Source organism: Lissotriton helveticus, chromosome 2_1 (assembly GCF_964261635.1).
Source record: "Lissotriton helveticus chromosome 2_1, aLisHel1.1, whole genome shotgun sequence".
NCBI classification, from domain to species: Eukaryota; Metazoa; Chordata; class Amphibia; order Caudata; family Salamandridae; genus Lissotriton; species Lissotriton helveticus.
Genome location: NC_136059.1, coordinates 1,164,828,251 through 1,164,852,716, shown reverse-complemented (window position 1 = coordinate 1,164,852,716; position 24,466 = coordinate 1,164,828,251). Strand labels below are relative to the sequence as shown.

The window sequence follows — 24,466 nt, the reverse complement described above, 5'->3', positions numbered from 1 at the left end:
AAAACCATCTACTAACCATGAATGGGGCGTGAGGACGTGGTGTAATGGCCAGAGCTGGTGACTTCGGAGCGCAGGAACCAGGTTCGAGTCTTGGCTGCGGTTCAACATCCTGTGATTCTGGGAAAATCACTCAATCTCCCCCTGAATATGAATATGTCCTTAACTAGTGCTCCTGAAAAGTGCCGGTGCGGAAAACATCAGCTCAAATTAGTCACTGTTTATAAGTTGCAGATTAGAGTGAGATGCAGTTTTCACTTATTTGTATTCCATTCTAACTGAAAATAAATATGGCCCAATAACACGTTATTTAGTGCCTTGCCACTGCACTAACAGACATACATTATTACAGGGCAAAGGTCAAGTTCAAGTTTTTACCACAGAAAGTTGAAAGGATGAAAACATTTTTTTTCTTCCTCACACCCTGGCTGTAACAATTACTTTACACAGGTATAAAATTGTCCTAATACCCATGTATCTCTTCAGTGCAATCTTACACCATTACATCTGGGTTTTAGTAAAATACCACCTTCCATATTCGCCTCTTGTGAGTCATGCCCCCCCCCCCCAATCTCAACTTTGGTAATAAATAGCATATCACTTGTTGCATATCTACTCCGCATATATGCACAAAACAAAGCACAGCAAAGAATTAGAGGCAACCGATCACTTTTTCATCCACATTTCAAGAATGGTGTGTACTACTTTTTCTCCGGTATCATCTATGTGCCAAACAGAGGGTGTGGGATTCTATCACAAAAGTAAAATGGTAATAAAATGCATTATGACAAGACCCCGGGATAAAAGGAGAATTTCCTAAATGTGAGGGCCTAGGGCACCTCTACATTCTGTCACCTTTTGCCCTCTCTGGACTGTAGCCCACCCCGAGCTGGGAGAGAACCTGGTGTAATCACAGAATGGGACTTCATGTGAACAGCCCCCATCAGGAACTGGTGGCGCCGAGTGCCCGCTAGCCAAGGTGCTTGGGCACGTGCGGCAGTGGGGTCAAAGGCTACTGAACAGATTCCTAGAATTCAGTTGCTGGCAGAATAATATGCTTTCTCATATCTATGCAAGATCATGCTAACAGAGAGACCAAGGGCCCGATGTAGGTAATTTCGATTTACCGACTCTTAAATACCGAATCATACCGATTCGGTATTTAAGAGTCGATAAATCGGAAGCAGGCAGATGTAGGTAATAAATTACCGATTCTGTACGATCCGGTATTTACCGAATCGGTAAATACCGAATTGGTATTTCCCATTGATTCCTATGGGCCTTGAAGCCCATAGGAATCAATGGGATTAACCGAATCGGTATTTACCGATTCGGTTAATACCGAATCCTGCAAGGGTGAATGGGGTGTCACTTTGACACCCTGTAGCACCCTAATTCCAGGCTTGTGTGTCATGTGGCACACATACATGCCCTAAGGGCATGTCTGTGTGTCACATGGCACAGGTGTACATGCACAGATGTGCATGTACACCTGAATTCAGTATTTTACCACCCAATTGTATTGGGTGATAAAATACTGAATTCTGAAGGCCTGTAGCACTGTAAACAGTGCTACCTACATCTGGGATTTACCGAATCGGTAAAATTACCGATTCGGTATTTTACAGAATCGGTAAATTTACCGATTAGGTAAATTTACCGATTCTGTAAAATAATGGCCCCTACATCTCAATCACCAAATACCGGCCGGTATCGGCCGAATTCGGCTGTTACCGACCGGTATTTGGTGACCTACATCAGGCCCCAAGTGCGGTGTCAGAAAAAACCATGAAACATTAACGTAGTCTGCCCGGCCCGAGATAGGAGAAGGCTGGTGAAGGGAAACAGGAGTGGGTGCAGGGCCTTTAAAGCTTAAACCCGTTTCCCCGGACTTAATCGCCGAGCGGGAGCCGGAGCTAACCACGCCGGTGACCTTCACAGACAGTGTCACGCGACCCAACACGCTCCCCACCAAAAGGCAGCGTTGCTACTTACTGTTACTGCTGCTGGTGGCAGGCAGCCGGGCACTGACTGGCCGGCCAGCCGGCCGGCCTGCCTGCCTTTAGTCAATAGGCGACCTAGGTCTGTGCATAGGCAGGCAACGCTTCCGTAGATTTTTTTCAAAGTGCCACGTCCCGGGCACACAGGCACAAACCGTCCTGCCAAGAGTCATCAACTACCCCGACGTCGAGTGCAGGCAGCAGCAGGCCTAGGTCGCCTATTGACTAAAGGCAGGCAGGCCGGCCGGCTGGCCGGCCAGTCAGTGCCCGGCTGCCCACCACCAGCAGCAGTAACAGTAAGTAGCAAAGCTGCCTTTTTTGATGGGGAGCGTGTTGGGTGGCGTGACACTGTCTGTGAAGGTCACCGGCGTGGTTAGCTCCGGCTCCCGCTCGGCGATTAAGTCCGGGGAAACGGGTTTAAGCTTTAAAGGCCCTGCACCCGCTCCTGTTGCCCTTCACCAGCCTTCTCCCGTCTTGGGCCGGGCAGACTACGTTAATGTTTTATGGTTTTTCTGACACCGCAGTTGGTCTCTCTGTTAGCACGATCTTGCATAGATATGAGAAAGCATATTATTCTGCCAGCAACTAAATTCTAGGAATCTGTTCAGTAGCCTTTGACCCCTCTGCCGCACGTGCCCAAGCACCTTGGCTAGCGGGCACTCGGTGCCAACAGTTCCTCATGGGGGCTGCTCACATGAAGTCCCATTCTGTGATTAGCCCAGGGTCTCTCCCAGTTCAGTGAAGCCGGAATAGACAGCTTTACTGAGTGGCCCAAGGCCTGCAAAAGCATCGCCTCGAGCCCCATGCCTCTGACAGTGTCCCCTTAAGCAGGGTGCTATTTAGGCCACCTGCTTGTTTCACAGACAGAAACTTACTTATTATCCTGGGGTCTCGTCATAATGCATTGTATTACCATTTTACTTTTGGGATAGAATCACACACCCTCTGTTTGGCACATAGATGATACCGTAGAAAAAGCAGTACACACCATTTTTGAAATGTGGATGAAAAAGTGATCGGTTGCCTCTAATTCTTTGCTGTGCTTTGTTTTGTGCATATATGCGGAGTAGATATGCAACAAGTGATATGCTATTTATTAGATTGGGGGGGGGGGGGCATGACTCACAAAAGGCGAATATGGAAGGTGGTATTTTACTAAAACCCAGATGTAATGGTGTAAGATTGCACTGAAGAGATACATGGGTATTAGGACAATTGTATACCTGCGTAAAGTAATTTTTACAGCCAGGGTGTGAGGAAGTAAAAAAATGTTATCATCCTTTCAACTTTCTGTGGTAAAAACTTGAATTTGACCTTTGCCCTGTAATAATGTATGTCTGTTAGTACAGTGGCAAGGCACTAAATAACGTGTGATTGGGCCGTATTTATTGTCAGTTTGAATGGCATACAAATAAGTGAAAACTGCATCTCACTCTAATCTGCAACTTATAAACAGTGACTAATTTGACCTGATGTTTTCAGTTGCTCCGCACCGGCACTTTTCAGGAGCACTAGTTAAGGACACATTCATATACAGGGGGAGATTGAGTGATTTGCCCAGAATCACAGGATGTTGAACCGCAGCCAAGACTCGAACCTGGTTCCTGCGCTCCGAAGTCGCCAGCTCTGGCCATTACACCACGTCCTCACCCCACTTTTATGGTTAGTAAATGGTTTTGTTTTAGGCGGCGCTAACAAGAGAAATAGGCTGGTGCAAGCTGCCTCCTGATGAGTGCCCCGGCACTTATTTTTTTTACAAATGAAGCACTGGATGGCCAGCTACACAAAGTATTCATGAAGGGAAAGGAATATACTAACCTTAAAGGTCATACGTCCCTATGAAAGAAAAGGCACAGTACTAATTCAATTTTGGTATGGGGTCCATTTTCATACAAGTGGGAGGAATCTGCCTGAACAGCGACCTGGATGTAAATGAGCAGAATTCTAGTCCCAGCATAGTTGCCCAAAAGGAAAAAAAAGGCAGCTGGCGTGTCTGTAGCAGCTTTCTGGTATCTTCGGTGTTGTTTACATGGTTTTCTCACATTACAGCTCGGTACACCTGCATTGGCAAGAAAAGTGGGCAGAACTCTGACACTGCCTCCTAAGCCAAATACCTTTCACCAGCTGAGTTCTGTCATTCATAGATCTGTCCAGTTTCTTGAATAGCCCCTGCTACTTTATATAAGAAAGTCTTGAAGTCAGAAGATCTACTTTATTAACTATTCATATGGCCTGATCTCTGACTCCAAGTTCCAATTTGGGTTGTGTTTACTTCCTCTGTCTGTCTGTATCAAATGTATACCACAGTATGAATTCCCTGTGGCACTACTGGCAGTTAGAAACAGATGAGTGATGAATGGAATGCTTGAATTATTCTGAGATACCGATGATGTCCACATTCCAGTCCGCCTTTTTTGTCCACTGTGCCATTTTTTACTGAGACCATCCGCAAGAAAAATCTGCATTGTTCCTGCCCTTGTAGGAAGAATATAGCCAGAGCGCAAAGCATGATCTCTTCGGATGACAACACAAGCAACCCTATACCTGTTTAGGATTTTGGGCCTGATCACTGAGGTACAGCTTCAGTCCAGTGACACTGCGCAATGGACCCTATCTGGACATGCAAATCTCACTTAGGTGATCTTACTTAGAACAACAAACAGTGGTGGGTAGAATGGTTGACTTCATCTCTGCAATTACTCGGAGAAACATTCTAGTGCTTTATTTTGTCCCCAGTATGAAGCTCTATACGGAGAAGAGCCATATGGTAATCAGTCTTCTTCTTGCTCCAAGAAAAAAGGTCCAGCCAGAACTACCAGGCAAGATGGAAACACACGCAACCCCAGACCAGTTTTTTCTTTTTGAGCCTCATCAGTGAAATGCAGCTTGAGTCCAATGCCACAGTGATCAATGGGCTCAGGTCACTTTGGGCTTAACAAAGACAAAAAAGTGAAATGTTGGATGCTTAAATCAGTCTTAGCCACTTGTATTTAATTGACTGCATATAGTGCTGAAAAGATACAAGCATCTGGGTCCTTTGGGATCCCTTTCTAGCTCCCTGTGCACACCTACATCTGTTAGACTGTGAAACAGTTGCAATAGAGCACTTGATTGGTACATTCACCCGGACACCTCCTTTGTTAGAGGGGGCTGAATGGCAGTTATGAGACCAAGTGGGGAGCAACAGCAGGGCCGGTATGGGGATTTGAGTCTTATCCCTCAATTCTATATTTTCCATTGATAGACATTTTTTATACTCTTTTGGACTTTGTTTGCCACATGGTCATGCTGTCTTCCTCAAACATGAGAGAGCAAGACAGCCCTGTGGCAGCCAGCAGCTTTTTCCAGACTTGAATGTGTAGGAATGGGTGTTGACGTATTCCCTCTGATGCCCTTGCTTGATTCATTATTCACTTTCCTTTTCTTTGTTTGTTTCCTTCAGAGCCTTGTGTTTGTGGCCTTCAAGCTGGGAGACTAGACCTTGGGTTGGACTCTGGACCCACATTAATACCAGGACGACTTCAACTGTATCTTAAACTCTACAGTTGATGACGTTTCTCAGATTATACTCATCACTTTTTTTGCTGTTTTGGGGTGGAACAGGACTGGTGTAAGCCGTATGAGCTGAGGTGGCGGTAGGTTCTCCGTCAGGTGTTTGGGACTGCCATGGTGGCTTGCCAGTTGTTCTTCTCGAGGTCCAGGCCCTCATGTCATGGAGAGGCAGGGTGAGTCAGCACTAGGCTGAATGGGACATCTACATTTGGAGAGGTGGGAGGAGAAGTCCCTGGTACCTGAATAGGTCTGTGCCTAGCCTGTACAATGCTGGACCCGCCCCCTCTGGTGTGTCTGATGGCAGAGCCCCCAAATCACAAAGGAGTGTGTGAGCACTGTACACAAAGTGCTCCACACCCCCCCAGAACCAGTTGCACTGGTTCCCCCAAGCCCTGGGCCAGCACAGACAAAGGAGAAATGTAGTATAAATGTTGGGGCTGTGACCTCATGAGCTGTGCTTGTGCATACTTGGGCTGGTGGGGACACTCTGCCAAGAGGAACCGCCGTGGGACCCACCTGCAGCTTCTTGATGGGTACCTGCATGCTGGACTGCCTGGCTGATCCCTGCTGGGGTGTCCCCAGCCCCAAGGGCGTTTAGTTCCTGCCTGCTGGATTCCTTGCCCAGCTTTACCACAGGAACTTTGAGGGGCTTAGCTCCTCGAGAGCACTATATTTTGTTTATTGGACCCCCAGAAGAGGGGACTCCAAGATTGCTCAAGAGGAGGAGGGTGCGTGCTTCGCAGTGCTGGGCTGCAACGTGTGCGCTGAGGGAATCCCGGGATAGGGGGAGCCCACCCCACGTTTTGCCAAAGGAACGGGTGCCCACCCCGCACTAGTGTTTATCTTAAAAGCAGGTACCCACCCCGCATCTAAGATTTGTTAGAAAGCGGGTGCCATCCCCGCATTATTGCCCCTGAGTATTGGGAGCCTATCCCGCATTTGAGCTTATCCAGCGGGAGCCCACCCTGCATGTGTGCGTGCTTGGCGGGAGCCTCCCCGCATTTGGTTCTTGAGGAGCGGGGGCCCACCCCACATTTGATGCGCGTAAAAAAACGGGTGGCCACCCCGCATTGTGCCGCCAAGAAAGAAGCCACCTAAAGGCATTGCCGGGCCGATGCCAATGCGACCCGGAAGCCTGGCGGCCTGTGCCTGGTGGTGGGCAGGGCTTCTTCCGAGCACACCAGTAAAAGCGGTCCGGGAAGAGGACGTTGCCTAGGCCGCCAATAAGAGCGCGGCCATGAGACAAGTCAGGCAAGTGAAGCCTGATCGTGGGTAGAACTCTAATCCCATTACGGGAGAGAGCCCTGCATGCTGCCCAGCACCGGAAGAAGGCTGCAGAGAGGGACAGGAGCTTCGTGGGCTCCATGCCGGAGTCCTGTGCAGCCGTCTCCCTGATATCGGTAAGGAAACAGAAAGAGCCTCCGCCGGGTCCTTGAGCAGAGGAGAGGAGTCCCCGAGCAGCACCGGTGAGTGGGGAGGGAAGCAGGCTTTGTTGGTGCTTATTCCCTTCTGTGAGGAGTTCCAAGAGAGCCCAGTGAGTGGAGCTGAGTTGAGCGCAGTGCTGCTCCCAAGGCACAGTGAGTGCCCATGTTTTTTTTTTTTTTCCAGCTGCACCGCCAGTTAGCGGCAGCTGCAACGTGGGGGCACATTTGTTAGAAAGTCCCAGTGGGGACTCAGGAGGCACTGTAGTGCCAGTACTTGTTTGCCACTTTCTACAGCTGCACCGCCCTGACTACGGGCAGCTGCAACGTTTGGGGGCACATTAGTTCTGAAGAGTCCTAGTGGGGGGATTTAGGGCAGAGGAGCGCCAGTGCCTGTTTTTTTTGCAGTTGTGCCGCCGTAGTTGGCAGCTGCAAAGTGGGGGCCATTTGGGCGGAAGAGTCCCAATGGGGACCCCGGAGGCACAGTTGTGCCAGTGCCATTTTTCTTTTATGGGGCATTTGGTTTCCTTTGACGACAAAGGAGCGAGATACACTCCTGCCCTCCCCCAGCGCATTGCGCGCACTTTGATTTTGCTGCATTAGCAGCCAAGCCCCGACATTTTGGACATAGGGCATTTCAGCCCCAGAGAGAAGGCCATTTGACCTGGGGTCAGTTTTGTGGTTGGTAGGGCACAAGGCCCTAATGTGATGCCCCTTACAAAATGTGTTTATGTTGATGATTTATGCACCATGTGTTGAGGCCTAATATTATGCACCATGATTTATTCATAATGAGTTTATGCTAGTGAGGCCTATTGCGTAATGTGTTTCTGCTTATGAGTTTATTGAATAATGTGTAAACGTTGGTGAGGCCTATTGCGTAATGTGTTTATGCTCATGAGGTTTGGGCCTAATATGTTTATGCACCATGACTGAAGCCTAATGTGTTTATGCCTAATGTCATGCTATGCTATTTTAGGATGGCATCTAATGCTAATGTGATAATGCTGAGGTTATTATTGTATCTGTAGTTAATGGTTATGTTTTATATTTACTTACCTGTTCTGATGGTTCTGACAGTGGCCTGATTGGCCCTGTCCTGTATATAATCCCCTGTGAATATCTCCTAGTGCCAGTTGGCACAGTGTAAATGTATGATTATGTTTCTAATGTTTTTTATGATAATTCAAAGGCTATTGTTTTATATAACCTTGTGTGGAGTTCCTTTTGTGGTGTGTCTAGTGTGTTGCTGCTGTGTGTGTGTTGCGCAAGCGCTTTACACATTGCCTCTGGGATAAGCCTGACTGCTCGTGCCAAGCTACCAAGAAGGTGAGCCAGGGTTATCTTCAGCATGTAACTCCCTTGCCCAGACTAGAGTGGTGATTTCTGCCTGGCTTAGGCGCAAGCCCTAGCCAACCAAAAATTCAATTTCTAACACCCCGTATAAAGGTTAGCTTCTGGTGGGATCCTTTAAAGAAAGCACAAACCTGCAGTGGTGAGTTTACAAGAAGCACCTTTTAGAACGTGTTTCATATGCAGCAGGATTTTACAAGCAGCACTGGACTCTGCTCTTCAACCAATGAAAGAGGGGAGCATCAAAGGCACACTTTCTTATGAACTGCCTGAGCCAAGAGCATGCTGGCAGCCGCCATCACTTCACTAGAGACGTGATACTTAGAAGCAGGACTTCTAAAGGCCAAGCTACGCTGTGCATGAATGGAGCCCAAATCTTGCCGTTAAGAGCCTCCAGGGCAGCAGTATATTGTGATACTTTGTCGCTGTCACTGTCCAGTGCTATCACATGCCCTGGCACTGACTGCTTTTCTAACCACCTACTGCTGCAGTGTCTTTGCACTGCCTCACTCTCACAACCTACCATATGCAGTTATGTGGTATGTATGCCCAGCGCAATAAACTCTTGCAGTGTCAACAGGCACAGCTAGTTCTCTGTGCCTTGCATTGCATAGTGTGCCAGCACTGCATTGCTCCCTGCCCAGTATATACTGAGCTTGTGTACACTGACATTGCCTTGTATATGCAGTGTGCTATGCATTACCTTACTCTCCCTACCCAGTGCAGGCAGTGCTGCAGTGTACTATTGTGCTGCTTCAGTATCACTGCTGAGTGCATGAACTGATTCAGAGTATGCTTGAACTACCTTTAATTTCCTTACTTTCTGCTTGCATTTTCATATGATCCTGCACCACCCTAGCCCCCTGAATGCCCCACAGCAATATATAATGACACTGACTCTCTTAACTGCCTCTTGCTGCACCGTACCCCGGCATGGACCAGCCGCCATGGTCCATTGATGCATTTTGTTCTGGACACTACTCACACATTGTTGCAGTAGGCCCATCTGCTAACTCCCTGTCAGTTCTCAGTGTGAGCAGTGCTGCCCCACCACTGCTGACACGCACAGGCATTGTCCCGTTCTTGTTGTCCATTGGCGCCCTGGCTGGGCACCAAAGGCCAAGAATTTGTCATTTGTCTAAACAATTTCCAGGCAGTATCAAAGACACATGCAAACTGGAGCAGTGGAGCAACAGACTTGATCTGCACTGCGGTGTAAGTGGCAGCCAGCCACACACACACAACGACACGGTTATACAAAGATAGTTACATAGAACAGACACACAGTGACGCTCAGGCTCCAGTTGTAATGTGCTGCCTTTGCCCTGTATTTTCAAACTCCTTCAGGGCAGGCATTCATGAGCTGGAACCTCCATTCTTGCGATTTCCAGTTCCCATAGATGTGAGCATCAAAAGCTGGAGCTATGTGGTTAATTATTGCCCGCAGCACAGACGCACTTGGAACAGTAGGGTGACCACCAGGAACTCTGAGGGTGGTAGTGCTGCATGCACCATGACACTCTCTCATTGCCTACTGCTGCAGTGAAACAGAGTACCCTGAAACTGTCCACCTCTGACTGGCCAGGGCTGCACTGATGCAATGTACTTTGACATGTCCTCTCTATTCTGTTCAACTCATGCACTGCTGCAGAATGAACGTTCTTCCTCACACTTTCTAAGGAGTCTACCTGTGTGCAAGTTGTGTGCTGTGGAACCAGAGCACTGTAATCAGGAGTCAGCCTCCTTCTACTGAGGTGTCCAAGGATCAGTCCTCAGCACTGGATGTCCCGCTTCTGAGCCAGAGGTCAGATCCTGTTTTTTAGCTCCACAGAGCGGACTGTGACTTGATTCCCGTCCTCATGCCCCAGTGTAAAACGATCTTCATGTCTCTCTGCTTGTAAAGGTCGAAGAAACTGAGCACAAGCCTGGCGCTAAAAATCACCATGGCCCAACAGAAGATATAAATCACAATATTCATCTAAGTCTACCCATTGATACCTCAAACAACACTCCAGGCAAAACATATCTGGCAATTTGCCCATACCAAATCTCCAAATGACAGATGAAAATCACAGAATAATAAAATGTGTGAGTCACCTTTTTTTATGCTAGGTTACCTGAATTCACAGAGCACATTTCGACTGGTTCATAGTTCTGTGGCACTTTATGAACCGCAATGCACTTTCTGCATAGTTCCATTTTTAGGTCAAGCCTAGAGGCAGTGCGCATGCGCTACTCTGCGAGGCATGATGTAATCCTTCTGTGGGCATTGAACACGCCCAGCTCTTTTTGATTGATTGGTTGGTCTGCCCTTAAACAGTCCATTGCTTTCGTTGGTGAACAGTGGAATTTGTACTGCCTTGTGTATGTTTTGTGCCTGCCCTGGCGGCCGCCCCTGCTACAAGGATCCTTCCAGTAGTGGGTATATGTTTTCTTTTAGTGCACGGCCTTTTCTTTATGCCGTTTCGTTTTGTGTCTGACTCGGCTCGTGCCAAACCCTTGCCTCTGGCCTTACCATTGTTTCACCGTCTCACACGAATTAAAGCGTCTAAGCTACGCACTGCAGACTGCACATAATGCTGTAAATCTAATGAAAATGTTTTACAAAGCTGCCTGCAAGCTCCTCTTGGCCCTGTAACAGTGGGCATCACAGCTTAAATCATGGAACCTTTCATACGGTTTTAAATTGAAAGAGAATGGTGGCCTACAAATCAAACATGTTACCCTGCAGTCTTGCTTTTTGCAAACAAGCCTTTTTGCCTACTTAGGTCAGGCGTTACCCTAATACACCTTTCGTGTGCCATGCTGTCTTATTTCTAAAATGCAGACGATTCAAAATGTGCCGTCCCTGCAGGTAAAAAAATGCATGACATCCCGCTGTGCACATTGCGCTCAGTTCACCAAAGATTCTTCTCTGGAGAAACTACTCAATATTTTTTTTTAGCACAGTCTGTGCACCCATTCTTTAAGAAATGTGCATGCCTCTACATAATCAATTCAGTAGGCAAAGTTACACAATACAGGTTTATTCGTTCACATTACTCTTTCAAAGAATTTGCACCGCCACACTGTTCAGTTTGTCGTTACACAAGACAAGTTCATTCACCCATCATTTCACTCTTTCATAGAGCGCATGCCTGTAGGTGAGTCAGTTTGCAGAGTTACACAATACATAATTCATTCATTTCACTCTTTCAAAGAACGTATGCCTTTGAGGGTGATGCAGTTTGCAAAGCTAAGTAATATAGGTTTATTCAGTGGCGCTCGCAGAGGGAGTGCTGCGGGGCGGCGGGGCGGTGGAGTGTCATGTTCTGTTTATGCACCGGGAGGTACATCACACACGGGACACAGTTTCGTCTCATATTCCTTTATTTGCATCGCTCATTACAGCGGGTTAGCATTTGGTCAGCACGTCCGTCTCCGTCTACGTCCCAGTCATTGTGTGTTCCCCTTCCTGTCCCCGTCACCGGATCTGGTGACTTGGTCACTCTGCCTGAGGCCCCACAGGGTCCTAATGCCCTACTGTCCATTGCCCAAACTGTCGGGCCACGACACCTCCCCCCTTGTTGCAAACAAAAGTTTGTGACACATTTACCATAGTCCTCATTCACAATTATATGGATGGGGGTGAACGAACGAGAGAGAGAGAGAGAGAGAGAGAGAGAGAGAGAGAGAGAGAGAGAGAGAGAGAGAGAGAGAGAGAGAGAGAGAGAGAGAGAGAGAGAGAGAGAGAGAGAGAGAGAGAGAGAGAGAGAGAGAGAGAGAGAGAACTTGTCATTCTACATTTCTTCATGAATCTAGTGTCTCCATCGCTTCCTTGTCCTCTATCTTCCACCGTCCATGTGGCTGCCGTTGTCGCTGCCATTTCTTCTTCCTCCGCCTTCTTTGTCCTTGAAATGCTATCTGTTTCTTGTTATTCGTTGTTGTTCGTAGGCAGCCGTTATCATCTATCCTTTCACTTTCGTCACCGCCAGTGACTCTTTGGAGAACTTGTTGTCTTATCATCTATATTATTTCTGTCTCAACACCTTTGGTCCTGGCCCTGAGGTGCCTCTTGCCTTTATTTCCTTGGTGGCGCTTGTCTCTGCTCATTGCATGTCTTTGTCCTTTCTTTTTTTTGCTGCTCTTTCTCCTGCGGTATGTCTTTTCGTGTTGCTCCTTTTTACCCCCTTTTTTTTTCTAGGCTCTCCTTGTCCTTTTAGCCTTTTCTAGGCTCTCCTTGTCCTTTTCTCTTGTGTCCCTTTTGTGTCCTTTTTTTTCCTTCTTCTTCTTCTTCTGTTATTCTCCTTTTCTTTTAGCCTTTTCTGGGCTCTCCTTGTCCTTTTAGCCTTTTCTAGGCTCTCCTTGTCCTTTTAGCCTTTTCTAGGCTCTCCTTGTCCTTTTCTCTTGTGTCCCTTTTGTGTCCTTTTTTCTTCTTCTTCTTCTGTTATTCTCCTTTTCTTTTAGCCTTTTCTAGGCTCTCCTTGTCCTTTTAGCCTTTTCTAGGCTCTCCTTGTCCTTTTCTCTTGTGTCCCTTTTGTGTCCCTTTTTTTTTTCTTCTTCTTCTGTTATTCTCCTTTTCTTCTTCTTCTTCTGTTATTCTCCTTTCCTTTTAGCCTTTTCTAGGCTCTCCTTGTCCTTTTCTCTTGTGTCCCTTTTGTGTCCTTTTTTTTTCTTCTTCTTCTGTTATTCTCCTTTTCTTTTAGCCTTTTCTAGGCTCTCCTTTTCTTTTTCCTGTTTCTTTGGTCCCTTCTTTCCTCGTTATTTTACTCCTCTTTCTTCTTTCTTCTTTTCTTTATTGCCTTGTAACTTCTCCTTTGCTCTTTCTTTGTCCTTGTGTAATCTTTGTCCTTTTGTTTCTCTTTGTTGTTCTGCTTTCTTTCCTTTTGTTTTCTTTCTTTTCTTTCTTGGGTCTCTTTTCTGTCTTTTATTTAGCCTTCTCTGGCTTCTTCCACTCTCTTGTTCTTCTTTCTTATATATGTATATATTCTTTCCTTCTTTCTCTTTCTCTATTTGTCCTTTTGTTATTCTCTGGTAATCTCTTTTCTTATTGCACCCTCATCTTCCTTTGCCTTATTGCTCTTTTGCCTTTTATTTATCCTTTATTCTTCAATCAAGACATTCATTTCCTTTGTCTCCCTTTTCAGACCTTTTCCGTGCTTATCTTCCTTTTCTTCTTTATCTTCTTTTTCTTCCTGTCTTTTCTTCTTGCTCGCGTTCTCCTTACTTCACCTTGTCTTATGTTCTTCTTCTTCTTTGCCCTTTGCCTGGCTTTGCAATGGCTGCTCTCCTTTTTCCTATGACCTTTCCTTGAATGTCCCCTTCAAATGTCCGCCGTCATTCTCACAATACTTTGGTCGTCTTTGTTCTTCCTTTTTTTATTATGCCTCTTTATTCTCCTTACTTTTTGCCTTTAATTTGTCTGTTTCTGGCTTCTGGGTGTACTTATTTTCTTCTCTTTTGTCTTCTTTTGCCCCTTGTTTTTCTTCTATGTTGTTTTTGTTGTGGGAGTCTTTAGTCCCTTTCTGCCTCTCTTTGCCTTTCTAACTCTTCGTGTTCTTTAATTGTCTCTTTTTCAATGTTGTCTCACTTCGCCTGGCCTTGAAATGGCAGCCCCGCTTTTTCTTATGGCCTATTTCTCCAATGTCCCATTTAAAATGGCCGCCGTTATCTCGCGAGATTTCGCGATCGAAATCTCGCTTTTCCTGACCTCACAATGGCCTCCTCATTCGTTTTCCCTTTTTTAATTGGCTCAGCCGCCTGACTTAGTGATGGCCGCCGAGACTCCTAAGCTCTCGCGGGACCTCGCGCCTTGTTTTCAAAGGCCCGCGCTTGGTCTTAGCGCTTACCGCTATCTGCTGCATCTTTCCACTGTCGCTGTCTGGTGGGCTCCCGCGTCGCTCTTCCCGTCTTCCATGTTGCTTGCTGGGCATCCAGGGTGAGCACCTTTATTCTTTTTTCCTCACGATGGTGTACGTGCTGGACACACTTTGATCCACGCGTCAATCCGTTTCTTTACCCTCGTCGCCAGTTGTCATGTTCTGTTTATGCACCGGGAGGTACATCACACACGGGACACAGTTTCGTCTCATATTCCTTTATTTGCATCGCTCATTACAGCGGGTTAGCATTTGGTCAGCTGCTGGTCAGCACGTCCGTCTCCGTCCCAGTCATTGTGTGTTCCCCTTCCTGTCCCCGTCACCGGATCTGGTGTCCGGTGACTTGGTCACTCTGCCTGAGGCCCCACAGGGTCCTAATGCCCTACTGTCCATTGCCCACACTGTTGGGTCACGACAGGGAGCAGCAGGGTGGGCGGTAGTGGACTCGGATATACGACGGAACTTAGTAAACGAAGTATATAAATAAATACAACTATTTACCTTACTCTTGCTGCATTGCCATCTCGGCGATGCAGTGAGCACAAGGTAAATAGTTTTCTTTATTTATTTACTTCGTTTACTCCGTGCTGTCGTATGTCCGACTCCACTACCTCCCCACCTTGCCCCTCCTCCACCTCACCGCCCTGCAGCACTCCCTCTGCGAGCCGCCACTGGGTTTATTCATTCACTATTCCATTCATTCGCCGCCCGCTCTTGTACATAGTTTCCATAAATTGCCTTTTTATCAGGTCAACATTGGATTTGACAGCCAGCACGGGGAAAGCTGGCAAGAAATGTACTCCTTGGCTAATCACTTATAAGGTCCCAAAGGCGAGACCTATTGACTACGCCAATGCTTGTTAAACTGTTACTCGAGCAGCAGCATGGGAGGTACCAGAGGAGATTGCTACCCCTAGCTAGGCCTAATGGTCTGCAACAAACAAGGTGATGGAAAGAATCAATGCTTGTATGAATCCCACCCACTAGCAGTCACTCGCCCTGCATTACAGGTCATCATTTTTGTGCATGATATCCATACATGACACCCATCAATACCCAACAATCTTTCTTTGCTCTCTCTGCCTCGCCCTCTTTTATTTATTGTGTGAATACATCCACAGGAGAACGGCTGTCCAGTCTGATTTCTGCTGTGACAAGGAAGTGCTGAGAGGGGTGAACTGGCTCCCTACAGAAAGGCCTTTGTAGTCGGGTTGAAGAAAAGAGCTCCCGTTGCTGTATAATGTTTTAATAATTGCAAAAGCTGAGCTGGTGGTTTGCTGTTGAACATTCGGCTTCAGTGTTATCTTGGCTCAGCATGCAGTCTCTGCTGGTTTGGATGCTCTGGTTGATGTCCGTGGTAGTGCAGCTTCAGCAATTACTGGGATTCCTGCTAGTGTCCAGCAAAGAGAGGGGTATATTATCAAGGGGTTTATCTCCGCTTTTTTGGCTTTAAAAGCCAAGAAAGCGGAGATAAAATTATCTCCCTATTACCAAGCTGTCGCTAACACCAGTTAGTGACAGCTAATAGGAGATAGCGACCATCTTGGGCCCCGCTTTGCATGTCAGTGATATTTATCACTAATGACATGCAAAGTGGGCGTGCCAAGATGTTAGCGACTGGAAACAGTCGCTAACATCGCTATCTCCTATTACCAACTTTTGGAGATATTCGCGCTAAGCGCGAATATCTCCAAAAGCTAACACCTGCCCTGAGCAGTTCTTCACCATGTTATCCAATGGGAGGTGGATAACATGGCTAAGAGCATTTGCTCGATAATGCATGAATATCGCTGACTTTTCAGCGATATTCATGCATTGCGGCCGTTTTTTATCGCATTTACGATAAACCTTGCTAATCTGCGATAAAAATCGCCGATGTGCGGCGATAATTTTTGTCTCTAAACAAGTTAGAGACAAAAATTATCGCTAGTTGTTGGTAATATACCCCAGAATTCTATGATTCCCACGTTCCCGAAAGCAGATGTCATCCATAAACCCAATCACTGCATAAGGACCTGAGTATAGTACAATATAAATAACAAATGGTCCCAGACTTATTAGAGAGCACCAAGTCAGGGGCTTTCAGAATTCAAATACACTTTGTTGCTTGAATGATCAGCACATGGTAATTAATACATAACAGAAAAACATTTTAAAATATGCACTAGGAAAGAAAAGACACCCACTATTTTTTGGTGGAAAACTTTGTTTTATATATTCTTAAATAGACAAAGGAGGTAAATGCATTACCGAATATATACCAAACGGAAGGTTGCTCAAAGAAAGGGGCGCATAGGAATTGTGCTTGTGTGTGAAGTAGATGAGAAAAAAAGAGACTTCAAAGTAAAGGTAATTAAACAGAAGCAATTTCAACAGTTTTACAATCAATACTGGTTATTAGTGAAACATACACCTGTGTATTATGGCCTGTCTGTATCTTTTTGTCATCATTATTTATACATTTACTAGTAAGCACAGAGAAGCATCATCTAGTGGTTGGACGGGGTAGTATAGTGTGATACAGGCACTGGGTTGGGGGTATGCGTCAACGTTTCGACCTGACTTATTGCATAGAGGGCAACTTTAAACCTCCACTTGTGGCAGTACAACGATTTGTCTTCAATTGGACTATGGTGGACGGGCAAGGTATTTTCTTATGGTTCACAAACACGATCACATTCAATTCTATCCAGCGTCGGTAGCAGTACCGAGCGCCACAAACAGTCGTTGTACATTGGACCAGATATGCTATCACTTTCTAATCAGTATGTTGCAAAAGTCAAGCGATATTGAACAGAAGTACCTGCACGCTTACAATGACATGTGTTGTAAGAACCGTACATCTCCATACTATTAATTGTATTTCAAGCTGTGTGATTTTCTAGCTTGTATGACATGAGCTTTTGAAATAAAGCTTATACAACAAGAGAATGGGGAACTGCACGATGAAAAACCCAGGGGACCCAGGCAGGCAATCGAAAAAAGGTGCCGGGAGAAGACCAACAGGACCAGGTGGGCAACCAAGCCAGACTACCGGGGAAACCAAACAACCGGACACTAAACATCCAGGCACCCCCAAGGACGAGGAAAGAAAAGGAACATGGGACAGTCACATCTGCCACCAGAAACAAAAGGAGCCAGCAAGCCAGGACAGCAGAGGAGGCCGCCACCAGTGCCCCTGCACAACACAGACCACAGGCCAGGAGAGCAGAGAAGGCAGCTAAGCCTACAGCACCTGGCAATCCCTAGCAGACTCCCAACCAGGAATGAACCAGGCTCAACGCTGCTGAACTTCTGAGAACAGATGAGAGCAGCAGAAAAAAAGCATGAGGGTGTTACCATGGGGTAGTCCCACCATGATTAAGGAGGAGACACCGAGCAGACAGTCTCGAATACGGGTCATACAATACCACCAACATCAAAGCCCTATTTCTCACAATGTTCCATCAAACCTCCTCCCAGGCATGCATCGATGCAATCAGGAGAATAATGCAACCCCATCAGGTGAACTGCTATTGCAGCCCAGTTCAGCCAGGTACACAGCAGCCAACTCCTTTTTTGGCCCTAGGAGTGCCCACCAGCGAAAAGGAAACCACGCACCCCTCCCTGCCACAGTGACATGACCTTCAGAGCAGTCTGCATGGGACAAGAATATGCTGTAGGCCCAGGCAGGCAGATGCAGCCAGTCATTATGAGGAAAACAGCAGGAGCATGGAGACGAGGCAAGAGGTTCAAGTTCAATGATAGCATGTCTAAATGGCTGGGGAGTCAGTCACCCCCACACAGCAGCAGCAAGCAGGGACAGCAAGCAAAGATTTCTCAACGTCACAAAGGCTCAGTCAAATCATAGGAGACCCCCACATGGGCCCTGCTCCCACAGGAGGAATCAATAGGGTTGTATTTGTGTGGCAATGAAATGAGAGGATACAGGCTCCCCGGTCCGGCCAAGAGTTCACAGGCCCCAGGGGAGGTTCAGTGTACATGTGAAGGGGCCTCAGTAACACAGCTCACTTCCCTTTACTTACAGGGTGTACCTTTGGTCTTGCACTCTGACCTGCCCTCCATACTGCGCTGTGCAGCAGGGTCATCACCTGCTCATTTGTTGTACAGCCTCTCTCCCGACTGGTAGGGGCCACAGTGGTTCTCAATCAGGAACAATTCCAGCGATTGATGTGCCTGCATTGTCGTTGATTGTCCTTCGCGGGACCTAGCACATTGCACTCCAGTGCCCCAAGTCCCAGACAGCCGGTTCCTCACGCACTGTGTGTGCCTGTGTCGACCTCTGCCAATTAGATGGTCAAGAACTCAGGACTGCATCCATCCCCCAGCCACGGAGGCTCAAACATGAGGCTGCTTCTGTTTCCCTTGTGCCCCAGTGTCTGGAAACGCAGATCACTGAGGGTAGGTCCAGGCCCTCGGCCACGCAGAGGTCCAACCTCATATGGAGGGACACCACTCCTTCAGTCGCAGGCGTCCTTGCAGTTCCCAGATACTGTCCGCTCGCAATCAGGCAGCTGTCAGCAGTGGTTGGGGCCCAGCCGCTAGGCCCAGAGCAGCGGGGCGGGTGCAGTTCCAGCGACCTTCACAGCTCCCAAAATACACCGCAAGATTCACCTATCCCATCGCTTCCCTGCCACGGGATCGGTAACAGTCGGTGACTGTGCTGGAACCAGGATGGGACAGGATGGCAGAGTGGTGTGAAGGAGCAGTCCTTTAAAAAAATATATTTTTATTGACATCACATAAGGGTAATATACAATAGTTCATAACATAAATTCAATTATATTCATAAAATCATCAAATAGAATAATAATCATAATCCTCCTAAGCGATTGATCAACCTAATCTGGGACATTCTAATTCCTAAATGGTAATACCTTCCTTATTGATCAGTAGTATCCTATATTGAGAGATCCATAGGGCCCCATATTTTCACATTCTTGACCATAGAGGCTGTGCCCCAAGTTTTAGCCAGAGCAAATTCCATGCCATAAGATGTTTTAATATTAGACCACCAGTCATAAATTGTTGGTGGTAGCGGAGAAACCCACACCCAATAGCCAGCCTAGCTGCTACCATCATGATGGAAAATAGTCGTGCTAGAGCAGGTTTATCTACCCTATACCCTAACATAATTTCCAAAGTAGTAAATGTAGGTCCTATTCCGAGTTTTCTATAAAACACTAGACCAATCTTCTGCCAGTAGAGATGTAATTTCGGACATTCTATAAACATATGTACTAAATTTGCAGCTTTGGTCCCACATTTAGGGCATATAGGGCCAGATGTAGGTCATCCAATACCGGTCGGTAACGGCCGAAATTACCGAATTTCGGCCGTTACCGACCGGTATTGGGCTTTTTAGATGTAGGTGGCATTTTTTAAGGATTCAGTATTTTACCGAATCAGTAATTTAAGGATTTGGTAAAATACCGAATTCCTAACATACCGATTCGGTAAATTACCAAATCCAGGATGTATAGAGCACTCAAGTTAGTGCATTCCTCAGTTAAGGATTCGTTATTTACCACCAACTACAAGTTGGTGGTAAATATTGAAAACCTTTGAAAAAGCATGTTTTTTGCTTTTCCAACAGTGCGATGTGGCATGTATGTGTGCCACATGTGCACTCATACACAATTGAGGGGTGCAACAGGGTTTCAAAATGCCACCCTGCAACCCTTCAATGTTTTCCCCTTTTACCGCATCGGTATTTACCGATTCAGTAATTGACATCTATTCCTATGGGCCTCCAATCCCATAGGAATCAATGGCAATTACCGAATCGGTAAATACAGATTCGGTAAATACCAAATCTTAACGATTCGGTCATTTTTACCGAATGTTTAGCTACATAGCATTTACCGATTCGTAAATACTGAATCAGTAAAATTCGGTATTTGCGAATCGGTAAATACTATTTACCTACATCTAGCCCTAAGTCTTTTCTCCTCCATTATTACCCCCTGCCCATCTACTAATCCTTTCAGGGTTATAATACAACATACCAATTGTGTGAAAATGTTGTAATTGCAGACCCACAGAATGGACTGAGACACCAATATTACCCAAAGCCTGTGCAATCATACCAGATGGCATTGCCAAATTTAGCGTTTAACTCCATTGTAATGCTAGCTTATCACATCCATCAGCTTTGAAACTTGTCAGCAGCTTATACATATTACCTATAAGAGATTTGGTTTTCTCTTCATACATAACATCCAAAATCAATGATATACTAATAAAATTAGGGTCAACTTTTCTCTGAAGATAATCCCTTATCTGCACATATTTAAATAGGAGGTTAGTAGGCAGTTTATATTGGCGTTGTAAAACTTCAAATGACTTAATTCCTCTGCCATCATACATGTCCCCCAGATATAATATCCCGTACTTAGACCATGATCTACCTCTGTAATCCTGAAAAATTTCTGGTAGTATTGGGTTCCCCCAAAGTGGAAGTTTAGTATGAATTACCGATAAAGTACTTTTGGCGGTCATAGCCAGCCATATAAAAACACAATCTCTAATGGTCTTGAATTTAACATGTTTAAAGTAATTCGGGTCGTTAATACGATTTAAAAAAAATTAAACTGTCGTCCCCCAAGATTAGTCTATATAAAGAGTCCCTCTGATCGATCCCTAGCAGAATACGGAAACGTCCAGCAAACGATGACAAAAATAATACCTAAAATCTGATAGCCCGAGACCCCCTTGTTTATAGGGTAATTTGAGCAAGTCGATAGCCCGACCGGCCTTTTTGAACCCCCAGATGAAACTGCTCAGGATACCGTCCAAATTTTTTTTTAAAAATTTAGAGAGACGTAAAGGAATGGACCTGAACAGATATAGAAATGTGGGTAGTATTTTCATCTTAATTAGATTACATCTCCCCATAAGCCCTACAGGGAGTTTATTCCATTTTTTAAAGAATTTACCAGTCTCGGTTAATAAAGGAATATAATTTAGAGATAATATTTGACCTATTTTGGCAGAAATTTTTACCCCCAAATATGGAGCTGAGGTACAACTTTCTAAAATCGGTGAACTGGTTTCAAAATTGAGAAGTACCTGTGTCTTCTTGATATTAAGTGTGTATCCTGAAACTGATCCAAATTTAATTGCCACTCTCTCAATAGCTTGGACAGCTTCTACAGGATTTGTAGAAAAAATTGCCAAATCGTCCGCATATGCTGTTGTTTTTAAGCTATTAAAGGTAGTTTTTAGTGATTTCATGTTTTTGTCAGATTGTAAAGCACGTATAAACGGCTCGATGTAAAGAGCAAATAACAGCGGTGAGAGAGGACAGCCCTGTCTTGTACCACATAAGATGTCAAATGGTATAGAGTATGCACCAGCCTATGAAAGTTTAACTCTAGGCTTACAATATAAGACACGGACCCACTGTCTGAACTGTCTCCCAAGACCAAATGCACTTCATGTAGCCCATAGAAATTCCCACCAACCTTGTCAAAAGCCTTTTCGGCATCTAAAAGAATCATACCGAGACCCACCCCCTCTTTTTCTGCATAATCAAATGCCCCAATCGCATTATTAACATGATATGTAGTATCGCTGCCTGGTATGAAACCGTGTTGAATGTCGGATACCAGACCTGCCATCATTGGGGCAAGGCGATTAGCTAAAATCTTTGAGAAAATCTTAGTATCTGTATTTATGAGGGAGATGGGTCAGTATGATCCGCAGTCCGTGGGAGTTTTACCCTTTTTAAGAAAAAAAACAATCTGGGTCAAGTTCCATGACTCCGGTATCTTATTATCTATACCAATATATTGGATAACTAGGCAGAGTTGTGCTACCAAGATGTTTTTAAACACCTTATAAAATTAAATTGTCAGAGAATCTACCCCTGCAGCTTTGCCTGAAGGTAATGAAGAGATTGCTATTCCTATTTCTGGAACTGAGATAGTACTATCTAATAAAACTGCCTGGTCCTCCCTCAAGGCCGAGAGATTACTCTCAGTAATATATTGGATTACATTTTCCTGTATCGACTGCAGCAGAGGCGAGTAAAGGTTCTGAGCCCTGGCTTCTGTAGATTGGAAGGCTAACAATTTACCAATATGTTTGCCATACTCATACTGATCCTGGCGGTGTTTATTATACTGCTCCGCAATTTTCTCACAAAACATTTTTCTCATCTCTGTTCGAGCATCTGGTAGAAGGAGCAGTAGTTGGTCCTGATCTTGATGGCCTTTTGTTATCGCCACAGCCTGTTTTTTTTCTCTACTTTGTAAATTCGAAATTAATTTATCCATGTCATTTTTTCTCTGTTTGTTTTGATGCCAGATATACTGTTTGGTCATTCCCGTAGCAAAAGCTTTCATGGCATCCCAATCAGTCAGAGTAGAAGCGGTCCCTACATTCAATTCAAAGAAAGTCTCTAACTGATGTTTCATATGCAAGACATAATTCTCGTCGGTTAGTAAATATCTAGGAAAAGAAAATGGCCTTAAACACTTATTTTCAAGAGTGACAACGAAAGGTAACAAGATGGGGTTATGCTCTGATGTCACTCGAGGACACATTTCAATATCTGACCCCTCTAGCAAATTTTCAGATGCCCAAACCATATCAATTCTTGAATAAGATTTGTGAGGGGCAGAGTAGTAAGTATAGCCTGGAATTAGTGGCTATAGCTGCCGCCAAACATCCTGGAGCGCCTGTAATCGGGCCATTTCAAGTACAGCTGCCCTAACTTTTCGCATTCTACTAAAGCCCCCTCTTCTAGTGGAATCAATATTGCAATCGATAACACAATTGAAGTCGCTCATTATCAGACGTTCCCCCTCCCAATTCAACAATTCTAAATTAAGAAAGTCAAACATCGCTGGATCATCTACATTAGGTCCGTATATTGACACAAGTACATATTTTTTGCTAGAGAGTTCGATGTGAGCTATTGACCAGCGGCCCTTTAGGTCAGACATTGACTTGATTATTTTACAGAGGAACCTCTTATCTCTTAATATAGCAGTCCCTTTTAAAGAAATAGTTTTAGAAGTGCAGACAATAAGTTCATATCCAAGATGTTTAAACAAATGGCGATCTTAATAGGCCAAATGAGTTTCAGTCATGTAAACCAAGTGCGGTTTGTATAATTTTAACTCTTTCTGCACCAGCTATCCTTTGCTAGCACTATTAAGACCAGACACATTCCATACCATACATTTTATCTTGGCCATTTCACATCACATTTTCCTTTCAAAATCCCCCTACCAGAAGAAATGACCCTACAAAAGAACAATAAAGAAACCAATACATGATGAATAGCTAACAAAGTCCTGCCATAACTAGATTTCCCCTTAGTGATGTCCTTTTTTGATTTTTGCACCCCTACCCCCACCCCCAAACCACCTCCACTTCTCCCTCTGACCTGAGAGGCCTTGGGGGCCTCACCACCCTCCCTGTTCCTAGTAGGAGGAATCCTCCCTTTACCTAGCTGCTGCTAGTTCGGCAGCCCTCCAGAGCCATCACCACAGGAAGTTGCCCCCACACCCGAGCATGTCAAGAAGAAGGAGGCGAAGAAAAAAAAGGAGAACAAAAAGAAAAGAAAAGGAGAAAAAAGACTGGAAGTAGAAAGTAAACATTGTCATTGCACAATCAGTTCCCAACATCATTTTTTCTGTGAAGCTTTCCAATTGCCACTTGGATATAGCTAGTTTGACTTTCATGGTCATCACTGAAGAAATAGGACCGACCATCTTTAAAGATCTGACGCTTGACTGCTACCTTTCTGTTGCTCTGGAACAAGCGCTGGGATGCTCTAGGGTAACTACGTGCTATACAAAATTTGAAATAAATAAATAAATAAATAAAATCTTCAAACGTGCCGGTTCCTGTAAATAGACTTGGGCCCCCAAAGCTTTGAGCGGGTTGATTAACTGTTGGAGCTGCCAACCTCTATCCATTCTAATTTTACAAAGATCCGACCTAGCGAAAAATGTAACAGATTCCACAGTAACTGGTGTGTTAGGTCTAGCTTTAAGAGAGACAGCCTGCCTCAATAAGAAATTCCAGAAAAATACTGAATTGATGAGAATAGCTGCTTTCCTGAATGCGTTTAACCATTGGTAGCCTATGTACTCTTTGCAATTGGGAATCCCAATCCCAATCAGACAAATCTGGGAATGCCCTCCGAAATAGCTGTACCAGATAGACTCGAGGGTCCGCCCCTCCCACTCCTGCGGGAATACCAAATATGCACCGATTATGGCGCCGTTGGCGATTTTCCATGTCTTCTAGCTTGAGTTGAAGAGTGAAA

General features: G+C 45.4%; 1 protein-coding gene across 1 annotated transcript in view; it reads left to right on the top strand.

Annotated features, from left to right (window-relative positions):
• Positions 1 to 24,466, top strand: part of NPFFR2 (neuropeptide FF receptor 2) — a 181,635-nt gene that overhangs the window by 115,689 nt on the left and 41,480 nt on the right. The gene's annotated exons all lie outside the window — the stretch shown is intronic.